This window comes from Silene latifolia, chromosome X, assembly GCF_048544455.1.
Source record: "Silene latifolia isolate original U9 population chromosome X, ASM4854445v1, whole genome shotgun sequence".
NCBI lineage: Eukaryota > Viridiplantae > Streptophyta > Magnoliopsida > Caryophyllales > Caryophyllaceae > Silene > Silene latifolia.
Window position 1 is genome coordinate 98,947,067 of NC_133537.1, and position 12,090 is coordinate 98,959,156.

General features: G+C 39.6%; 1 non-coding gene across 1 annotated transcript; it reads left to right on the top strand.

Annotated features, from left to right (window-relative positions):
• Nucleotides 1–546: 546 nt before the first annotated feature.
• Nucleotides 547–653, top strand: LOC141624281 (small nucleolar RNA R71). Its single transcript, XR_012534089.1, has one exon. It is a non-coding gene; the product is annotated as a small nucleolar RNA R71 (small nucleolar RNA).
• Nucleotides 654–12,090: the final 11,437 nt, after the last annotated feature.

Genomic DNA, 12,090 nt, shown 5'->3' on the forward strand with positions numbered 1-12,090 from the left:
CATTTCCTTCAGTATGTTGTTTGAGGGTTTTGAACATTTTGGCTTTTGTATGAGAGATTTGGATGGAACTTGGTGTTTTCATTGTAAAAATTTGAATAAGTGGTACTACTCTTATATGCTTGGAAAGCATTCACTTGTTCGGTTGTTCCCCTACACTCACTTGGGTCATGACCCAAAGTTCCACAATTCTCACATATCCCACTTGGGATTGATGAGGATGCCGTCATGGCATTGACATGATGCTTCGATGATTTTGAGTTTTCCTCAAGTCTAGCCATAGCTTGTTCAAACTTCAAGTTGATTGTGTCAATGTGAGCACTAAGTTGAGCACCCAATTGAGTAACGGAGTCCACTTCATGCCTTCCTCCTCTAGTAGCCTTGCGAGGCCTACTATATTGTGAGTTATGGACCGCCATTTCCTCAATCTTGTTCCATGTTTGATTGTCATTAACTTCGGTAAACATTCCATTTGATCCCATATTGAGAATGTTCCTTGAATCTTCATATAAACCATTCCAAAATTGTTGTACCAAAAACCATTCGCTAAGTCCATGGTGAGGACATGAGCGACAAATACCTTTAAACCGCTCCCAAGCTTCATACAAAGACTCTTCATCCCTTTGCTTAAAACCCGTAATTTGAGCTCTTAGCATGTTGGTCTTTTCCGGTGGGTAGAATTTTTTGTAGAAAGCTAGAGCTAACTTCTTCCAAGAATCTATTCCAAGGGTGGCCTTATCAAGGCCCTTCAACCATTGCTTTGCGGTGCCGATTAAGGAAAAAGGAAATAAGACCCATCTAATTTGGTCTTGAGTCACGCCCGTTTGAGAGATAGCATCACAATAATCGCAAAAGGTTTCCATATGAGAATGAGGGTCCTCACTAGGCATCCCCCCAAATTGGCTCCTCTCAACTAGTTGGATGAAGGCGGACTTGGCAATAAAATTTCCGGTGAGATGTTGCGGTGTAGGAGTACCATTTGGTAGATTCTCCTCGGTGGGTACGGAGTGTGACGAGAATTTTGGCATTGTAGGTGGATTTTGTGGGGTATTGTGTAATGGGTTTTCTTGTCCTTCTATTGCGAAAGGATTGACAAACTCACTAGTGGGTTGAACAACTTCACTAACACCTCTCAAATTCCTCCTAACAAGTCTCCTATTGTTCGTCAAGGTTCTTTCGATTTCACGGTCAAAAGGTAACAAATCACCTTGTAACCTTCTAGACATGCAAAATATCAAACAACTCAAAAACAATTAGAACAAACCTTGAGGAGTTTTACTTCCTCAAGGTGAAAAAAGACACAACTAATAACAAAAAGGAAATCTAAGTCAAACAAACACCGTCCCCGGCAACGGCGCCATTTTTGATGCGATCCCGCTAAGTGTTCACAAATTAAGATGTGGTCGTTGGTCACGGTCGAATCAAAACACAATTTATAGCTTAACAAGCAACTCTACAATTAGTAAATAGGCAAGTAAAGGTCGGATCCCAAGGGACGGGAGTTGAAATGAGATTTCTATTGTAACTAGTGGTGTCTAAGGGGTGTCACAAATTGGGTTGATGTAGAAGGTTACTAAACTAGAATAACAATGAAAATAAACAAGCAAGATGAATAAAAAGGGGTGTAAACAATTGATTAAAGGCACTAGGGTGTCATGGGATCATAGGGGAATCATGGGATATGATCATACAAACATGTTCTCAAATTATAAGCAAGCAATTATTGTTGTGATGGATTGAGTTGGGTTATATCTTACAATCCTAGGAAAGTTTGGGTCCCGGAGCCGAATCGATTAGATTGTACAACACCTACAAGTCGACTTAATCTTCCCTACTCAACAATATGCATGGTCTAATGAGACTCGAGTTGGGTTATGTCTTACAAGTCTCATTGAAAGGATAGGAGATGATAGTAAATGCAAGGATTCATAGGCTTAGCATTTCATCAAATATAACATGTGCATGAGTTGAGATCAAAACAAGCAAGCAAATAAAACATGAAAGCATATTAATTTAAGCATGAATCATTCCCCATGTTGGTTTCCCCTAATCACCCATTAACCCTAGCTAAGAGACTACTCACTCATTATCATGTTGATCATAATAGCAAGGTTGTCAATCATACTAACAATATGAAACATGATGAATAAATGAAAGTAATTAACAATAATTAAAAAGGGATTAAGAGATTATACCTACTAATGATTCCAATAATAAAGCAAGAATAATAGAAGTACTTGAATGCTAGATTGAGAGGTTGTCAATCTCCCAATAATAACCCAAATAATCTTCAATTACCCAAAATAAAGGATGAACAAAAGAGAGATTAAAGAACTAAAACTTGGATTAAAACTTGATTAATACTTGATTACAATATTGAAGAGAGATTTGATTGATATTAACTACACTAATTATTGATAAGAAGAACATGCTCCTCTAATTAGCCTAATGGGGTATTTATAGTGAAAATTAGGGAGGATGCATTAGGGTTAACTAAGGGCTAAACTAGTAATTACACTTTTAAGTTGAGCAAGGAGGACCCGGTATTTTCTGAGAGAAGGGCTTCTCTTTTCGTAGCTTGAAGAAGACAATCCGTGCTGTGAAGAAATCCGGGCGGAATAAGGTCGGGACGGCCGGATTTGGGCGGTGGAATCCGAGCGGATTCTGGGGAATCCGGACGGATTGTTGAGGGGAATCCGAGCGGATTACGCACGGACGCTTCGGATTGTGCGGGGGGCTGGACGGGCGGATTGTTGACAATCCGCTCGGATTGTCATCAAGATAGTAACTTCTTCTTTTCTTCCCTTTTCTTCATAAATTCCTTGGGGATTTCCTTGGGGACTCAAGGATCTTTCCTCAACATTGCTCTTCTACTATGATATGTACAAAGGCCTTCTAATCTTGTCTCTCCTTGATGCTTGGTCATTGAATTCGATCAATTTAGTCTCGTTTTGCCATGAAAATGCAAGATTCTTACTCCTTTCCTACCAAGGGATCAAAATCTCAAAGAATATGCAAAACAAGGAACTAAAGATAAGAAATGACCCAAATAAGCACTAAAAAGCATGGAAACAAGGCTAATTCGGGGGCTAAATATGCGCCAATTATGGTCACATCAAAAACTATTTAACAAGTTCCCATTTATATAATGATCTCCCACTGAATTATATAAATGATTCCAAGATCCAATTTTATATAAACACGGGCACGGTGGACCGATTCAACCCACATTTATATAAATTTGGTGAGTCAATAACTTTGACTGATTCTACTACTAGAACTCTTGGTTGACGGATTTTCTTAAAATCTATCTTTTAGCCCCAGAATAAATATGGGCACGGTGGACCGATTCAACCCATATTTATCCCGTTGAGTCCAACCAATTTTCACGCGTAATAACTTTTATTACCCTACTTACCCAACGTAAAAAGAGTGTACCTCGGTGATCCGAACCTACCTCTAATGAAGAAGAGATTCATAGGTGCTATTATTTGGTAAGGATTAATCTTAATTTTAAACAAATGTGAGAGATCTTATCAATTTAATTGTCTATCACTTTTAAGTGAACTAAATTGGTGAATGCTAGACAATCGATAACAACAAAAATAAAACAAGTAGTGACGATTTGGCATGAATGCATAAATGAATTAAAACAAACAAGTCCTAATATGGGCACCTAGTTAATCTAATTAACTAAAATTATTACATTTCGGAAACCAACTCCTTCTTAAATTGGCCTCCTTCTTTAGGATTTCGGAACGCCTTTCCGAAAACACCGTCTTCATGAAAACTCCGTCTATAGATGCTTCATCTAATTACTAATAATTAAATTACATAACAATACCCTATTATACAATTTGTAATAAAATTAAAATAAAAACTATTAATTAATTACAAATTAGGCGATACGAAATCGCAATTAATTACAAAACAAGTCGATATTCCCTTACATTACGGAAAATACAAACTTCTATCTATGGCCATATTAGGAAAAATTACATAATTAAAATGATAAAAAAAAAACATTCATCCAAATGAATAATAAAATGCATTATGGAAAAATGACATGCCAAATCGTCTAACTTACCAGCATCGATCATTTGAGCTTGCTTTGACGGAATTTTTACCAATAAAAATTCATAATCAATTATTAAAACAATTTTAAGACTTACTCATCATACTAATCTGGTCTAATATCAAAATAATTATTCTCAACAATTATCTTGAATTTATATGGGAATTAAAACACAATTATGACAAAAATGATATAATAATTCACAATTATCATACAAAAATTCCATTTAATTTAAAATTTTATGGAAAAAAAATTTTTCAAAGCCATGAACATTCTGGTCTTACACCAAAAATGCCATGAATTGAAAATTTTTGTTTTTAAAATTTATTTAAAACGATTTCACAATTTAATTGATAAACGGACAATTTTTACGATTTAATTCTAAATCAAACCATAAAAATTGAAACAACTTTAAAATTAAATTTTATACATTTTGGAACATTTTCCAGGAGCTAAAAATTCAAAAATTTCGAGCCAAAAAATTAAATCAATATTTATTTGCAAAATAACCATTATTTACCAATTTTTTATCAAATAAAAATTAATAAACAACCTAAATTAATCACATTAATTTAAAGTATCTACTTATCTCATAAATAGAACATGCAAGTGGTTATTTCTAAATAAACATGCATAAAATTAACATGCAACCAAATTTAATTAACTCTTAATTAATTTAAATGCATTTTTACTCAATTTTATGCCATTTTAAGTTATAAAAAGTGGAAAAATTTAACAAAAATCAAATTTTCGTCCCATATCATCTTAAGAACAGATTATTTACATGCAAGACCATATTATGTGATAAAACTAATTTTAGTAACATAATATCAATTTTAGTAATTTATTTTATTAATTTATCTCATAAATTACTAAAATCGTCTTAAAACAACATGCATGTATTTAGCAATGCTCTGATACCACTTGTTAGTTATTTAGACCAAATTAATACTCATCTTATGATATTAAAATTACAAATTAGTTTAAAGTGGTCTAAATCTACATGCATGCAAATAAAAGTATAAAAGATGGTATTAAACCATCTTAAGACAAAAGTTCCTTACATTGTATAAGGCAAGTAAGGGCACTACAAAGGTCTCCTACCTTTGTAGTTCTTGAGCTATATGAATGTGGATGATCCTCCAAATACACCAAAATTACCAAAATAGGTAATCTCCTAAGGTGGCACCCAAGATAAGCCCAAAATACTACTAAAATTAATAACTAGTTAATAGTAGTAGTAACTTTGTTATATGTATATTTGATGTACTAATTAATATTATTACCTTGATAATATTATTAGTTTACTTTTATATGTGTTTATTGTAAAAGGATGAACAAAATAAGAAGAAAAATATGGTCTTTTGATGGTGTATATGAACCATCCACAACAAGCACACAAAGACCAATTTTTCTTCAAATTTCCAACCTAAGAAATGATGGAATGACTTAGGTATATATAGGCAAGCAAATGTATACAATTCACATACAAATGCTAGTGGGAAATGCCTGCCTTTTCCACTCACAATGAGTGTATTAGTAGTGTATAAAAATCTGTCCAAATGGTTCCCTTCGGGTCCATTTCAATTTTCAACATTTGCCCACAAATGCTTATAACTCTTATATTTAATTATCTGACATAATTAAATATTAATTTGATTATTTAACACTTAAATAATATAAATTAACTACCAATGACTACTTAACTATTAAGTAATCATAAGACCATTTTATCAACATACAATGTGTCAATATTAACCCATTTAGCTAATTTTACAATCTCTTGTAAAATTTAATAGCTAATTAATTCCACCTCAAAACATATACACATATCTTATAAAATTAATTAATTTACAATTAATTAATAAATTCTAATAAATTTATTATTTAAATATCACATAATTAAATAACAAATCTCCTTGTCCCGAGTTCGTAACCCGTCATCAAATAATACATTTACGTGACTAATTAAAAGTCAAATAATACAAGGAATTAATTATCTCGTATCTCATACAAACAATTAATTTATTCTATTTGGGCGTCATCCTATAGGTGTGACCTAAAGGGATCAGCTGATCACCGCCGTCACACGACAGTAATGTCAAACTCTAGTCAGCCAATCATTACCGATTAACGATGACCAGCTGACAAATAAATAAATAAATCCCTGATATTCCTTTTACGAGATTTATTATGTAAACGCACTTATTGTGGAGGACACTACTCCAACATTTGCCGTGTCAGCTTGCTGGCTGATTTAGGCGAGTCATGTCACCCCGAGGAGGCTGATTTAGACTCAGCTAGCTGCCGTGTCAGTCTGATGACTGATTTAGGCGTATGCCGCAGTTTTGGACTACTTAGCCTTGTTCATGACGCAAGGTGTGTTCATCACGTTTAGAGCTAACAGGGGCGTAATTTAGGCAAGTTTATCGTCGTTCTAGGACCAATGGGACGCTGCAGGATTCTGGTTGCTCAGAGATCCCTACGTTCCATATACGCGTGCATGCATGCTGGGGTCCTGATTAATTGCGATTAGTGCGATCTACGTCCAGGGGGTGGTATCAGGGGTAGCTGGGTAACCGTGTTTAGCTGTCAACCAGGCTCCCTTTCGTATGTTCCACAGTCCGCTTGGTGAGGGTGCTCCTATTGGAGAAAGTAGGTTAGGCATGCTGGAGTGCCATGTGCCTTGTCACCCCGTGTTAGTAGTTGACAGTCCTGCTAGATACACTTTCAACGTACCATAGACATTAGGATTCAAAGTGATGTACTTAGAGAAGCCTGAAAACAGAAAAGTCTATTAAAATGATGTGAAGTACCTGACGCCATCTCATGGGGTACCAGCGCAATTGTGGTCCCAGGACGTTGTCAGACCACACCATCCAATAGTAGTTTGAAATTTGAAAGAGTTAGAGACACCAGAAATGGGAATGAAATTGGTAGTATGCCTACTACCGGACTTTCTTTTATTTTAAAATAATTTGGCTTTTCATAGTACATTACCCTGTAGGCTAAAATATACTTATTATTAAAAGTAATATCTCTTCAGGTGAAGTATGTTCCATGGGCGTCGTATGATTTGACCGTCCATAGTCATCAGTCTGTCTGCGCCATGGCCAACAACTCCTTCTACCTGGTATGGTCCTTCCCATTTGTAGGCGAATTTACCTGCCTTTCGATTTTTAGTGTTCTGGAACACTTCACGGAGAACCAGGTCTCCTACCTCCAGGAGCCTGACTTTCACATTCTTGTTGTAACTCCTGGCCACTGACTGTTTGTAGGCAGCTAGACGTATTTTTGCACTTGCTCGCAGCTCGTCTACTGTGTCCAGGCTCCTGACCATCTCTGCATTGTTCAGTTCCCCTGTCATACATCCATACCTGTGAGTGGGAACTAGAACCTTTGACGAAATGACTGCTCCCGCACCAAACACCAGGTTGAAGGGTTTTTGGCCTGTTGCTATCTTTGGCGTCGTTCTATCTGACCATAACACCAGTGGAAATTCATCTACCCACTTTCCTCATAACTCTTGTAACCTCCTTCTCAGATTGTCCATGATAATTTTGTTGCTGGACTCAGCTTGCCCGTTAGACTTTGGAGTCCTGGGTGCTAATTTCTTCAGGGTGATGTTCCACCTGGCACAGTATCCCGCAGCATCGTTGGAGATGAATTGTGAGCCATTTTCACATATGATCTCTGACGGCCAAACCTGCAGATGATATTTCGTTTTATGAAAGAAATGACTTGTTTGTCCTTCACTTCTATGAATGCTTCTGCCTCTATCCACTTGGAGAAGTAATCTATCATTGCCAGCATCCATATTCTGTTCCCTGTAGCTCTTGGTAGGGGGCCTACTATATCCATGTCCCATGTCATGAACGGCCAGGGAGAAATGATAGGGTGCAAGGGCTCTGCTGGCTGATGGATTATTGGTGATGAGCGTTGGCAGGCGTCACACTTACGTGCGTATTCTGCTGCATCTGCCCTCATTGTGGGCCCAAAGTATCTTTGTCCGAGAGCTTTATTTGACAGACTTCTGCCCCCTGCATGGTTTCTACATTCACCACTGTGGAGAGCATGTAACACAGTATGTGCCTCCTCCTTGTCCAGGCATCGTAAGTAGGGACCCGCCAGTGACTTCCTGAAAAGTGTATCATCAATTAGTATAAATATGGAGGCCTTTAATCTGAAAGCTCTCACTTCCTTTTTGTCGTTTGGCAGCTTATTATGACGCAGCCAGTCTAGGTAGGGTGTGCGCCAATCCCAGTCATCTGCCTGTATAGATGGTTGGTCAGGCGACTGGTCGGCTGGCTGAGAGCCTTCCCAGGCCTCCATAGTTGTCTGAACTCCCACTTCGTCCTGCTGATCCTCCGGCTCTCCTTTATCTATTTCATCTGTCTTCTGGATAGAAGGTTCCACCATGTGTGCGATGGGAATGCTGGATAGTACTGTCGGTTTGAACGTTGCCCCCAGAGTTGCTAAGGCATCCGCTTCCACATCCTGATCTCTAGGAATATGCTTGAGCTTTTAATTTTTGAATTTCTGTTTTAGCTCTTTTGCTACCTTTAAGTATGCAATCATCTTTGAATCTCTGGCAATAAACTCGTCATTCACGTGATTGACTATCAGCAGAGAGTCACTGGATATGTACAGGTGTCTGACTCCTAATTCCAGAGCTAGCTGCATTCCTAGTATCAAAGCCTCGTATTCTGTTTCATTATTGGTTGCCTTGAATTCGCATCTTACTGCTTGTGCTATTAGATCCCCCCGTGGTGACCGCATGATTAACCCAACACCTGCCCCCCTTTGATTGGAGGCTCCGTCGATGTGCATCTGCCAGATGTCCTTGTTCCTGTTCTCTTCCAGGGTTAGGATCTCCTCGTCCGCCAGATTTTGGATGGTTGGACTGAAGTCTGAGACAAAGTCTGCTAATGCTTGCGATTTGATTATTGTTCTGGGGTCATACTGGATATCATACCCACTAAGGTGTACAGACCATTTTGACATTCTTCCTGACAGTTCAGGTTTCCTCATGTGAGACTTGGCGGGTAGTTGGTCACAACATGTATGGTGTGGGACTCAAAATAGGGGCGCAGCTTATAAGATGCTACTACCAGAGATAGTACTAGTTTTTCGAGAGATGTGTACCTGGTTTCTGCCGGTAGCAGAGATTTGCTTACATAATATACTAGCCTCTGTTCCTTCTCCTGCTCTCTGACTAGAACGACACTTACAGCCACCTCTGTGACGGCTAGGTAGAGGAACAGTGGTTCTTCTGGTTCCGGCTTTGACAGCAGTGGTGGATTGCTGAGGTAGTGTTTCAGCTCTCTGAATGCTTGCTCGTGGTCCGCGGTCCACTCAAACTTCTGACTCTTTCTTAGTATGTTGTAGAATAGCCTACATTTATCTGAGGACCTTGAGATGAACCTGCTCAGGGGTGCTACCTTGCCAGCTAGTCTTTGAACGTCCTTAGGCTTTTCAGGTGACTCCAATTGCAAAGCGGCCATGATCTGCTCGACGCTGGCTTCTATCCCTCTTTAAGTTACAATGTAGCCTAAGAATTTTCCAGAGGATACCCCGAAGGTACATTTAGATGGATTTAGCTTCATTTTGTATTCCCTCAGGGTGCTGAATGTTTCTGCCAGATGCTGCATATGATTTTTGGCTTTCTCTGATTTCACCACCATATCATCGATATATACTTCCATAGTTCTTCCTATCTGCTCTTTAAACATGCGGTTGACCAACCTTTGATATGTAGAACCTGCATTCTTTAGGCCAAATGGCATGACGTTGTAACAACATATTCCTCTTTCAGACATGAATACCGTCTTCTCTTTATCTGCAGGATCCATCTTGATTTGGTTGTAGCCAATCCATGCGTCCAGAAACGTTAGCATCTCATGTCCAGCGGTTGCATCCACCATTGCATCGATATGAGGTAGTGGGAAGGGATCTTTAGGACATGCTTTGTTGAGGTCGGTGAAGTCCACACATACTCTCCATTTTCCATTCTTTTTAGGCACCACCACCACGTTGGACAACCACTCTGGATACTTTACCTCTCTTATTTTCTTTGCAGCCAGAAGGCTATCTACCTCATGATTAATTACTTTATTTCTTTCTGCTGCAAACTTCCTCCTTCTCTGCTGGATGGGTTTGCACTTTGGATCCACACTAAGCTTTTGTGTTATGATGGACGGATCTATTCCTATCATGTCGTCGCGTGACCATGCGAAACAGTCCATGTTATCTTGCAGAAATTTGACTAGTTGTTGTCTCAAGCTTCCTGTGAATCCCGCTCCAATTAGCACAGTTCTCTCTGGGTGCAGTTTGTCCAGCTTAATTTGATCTAGTTCTTCCACTGGGGGCTCGATGTACTCATCTTGGACATGCTGCTTCTGTAATTACTATGCTGGAGGGCTGGCAGTACACTTTAGTACCTTCTTGTAGCAGCCTCTAGCTTCCTCCTGATCTCCTCGTATTGTCTCTAATTTCCATGGCGTGGGGAACTTTATACACTGATGGTATGTTGAAGGGACTGCTTTCATCTGGTGTAGCCACAACCTTCCCAGGATGACATTGTATGTAGAGGGTCCGTCAATGACCAGATACCTGATTTTCTTGTTGACTCCTCCCACATAGGTTGGGATGACTATCTCGCCCAGCGAGTTGGCTGTTTCTCCGCTGAAGCCTACCAGCGGGATAGTTTGCTTCTGTAAATCCTTCTCGCTAAATCCCATATTTTCTATAGTCTTCAGCATGATCAGATTGACCGAGCTGCCTGTATCTACCAAGACCTTTCTAACTGTGCAGTTAGCCATTGAGAGGGTGATTATTAGTGCATCATGATGTTCCCGCTCGTCATATGTATCTCCTTCATCAAAGGTAACAGTTGGTAGATCACTGTGAGAACTTGTGCAAGATCTTGCTGGTCTATCTCCTTTGGTCTCGGTGGCATGTCTTTTACCTGCCGAGTACGTTAGCCTGCTTAGATCTGAGCCGCCTGTTATCACGTTTATGATTTTGGTGCACGTGGGTGGAGTTGCAGGCTTTGTGGAGCCTACCTTATCTTACTGCTTGCCCCCTCGTGGTAATAGGTGGCTCAGCTCACCTTGCTCATACAGGCGCTTGATCTCTCTTTGCAGTGTGTAGCAGTCTTCAGTGTTATGCCCGATGTCACGATAGAACTCACACTTCTTTTAGCTATCTTTCCGCCATCCCTGTCCTTCTACTGGTGGTTTGGGCCACCTTACTCCATCTCCTATCTCCCTAAGTGCCTTCAGAATTCCTCTGATGCCTGTAGTGAATCCATACTCTCCAGAGTAGGGAGTTGCTGATTTTCTTCAATTCTGTTGACTCCCCTTCCATATGGCTTGTATCTCTCATCTTTTTTACAGGTAGGTTGCTTTCTTCCTGATTTCTCTTCAGCTGAGGTACTGGAAACGCTTGGTGTATTAAGTAGGCTTGCTGTGGCTAGGATGTCTTCCTCTAGTCATATTGCGGCAGACACCTTTTCTTGCACTGCTTCGAAGCTATGGCAGGGATGCATAGTCACCTGCTTGTATAGGTCAGAGTCATGGTGGAGACCTCTCCTGAAGGCCTCTACTGCTGTCGAAACATCACATTCCCGTACAGCCACCTTTTCATTGTTGAACCTGGTATTGTACTCTCCAATGGTTTCTCCTGCCCCCTGGACGATTCTATATAGATCTCCTGCATGCTTTTGCGGCTTTCTGCTGCTCGCAAACTGCTGGGTGAAGGCGTTTATCAATTCAGCAAATGTGGATATCGACCTGTTGGGTAGACTTACAAACCATCGAAGTGCCGGCCCCGCTAAGGTGGATCCAAATCCTTTACACATGCAAGCTTCCTTGACCTGCCCTACAGTCGTTACTGTCATCATTTTCTGCTTGTACTGGCTTATATGGTTAAAGGGATCTGCTGTGCCATCAAGGAGAGGCATATTCGGATTTGTGAATCCCTTTGGCATGGCTGTGATGGATATGGCGTCCACGAAC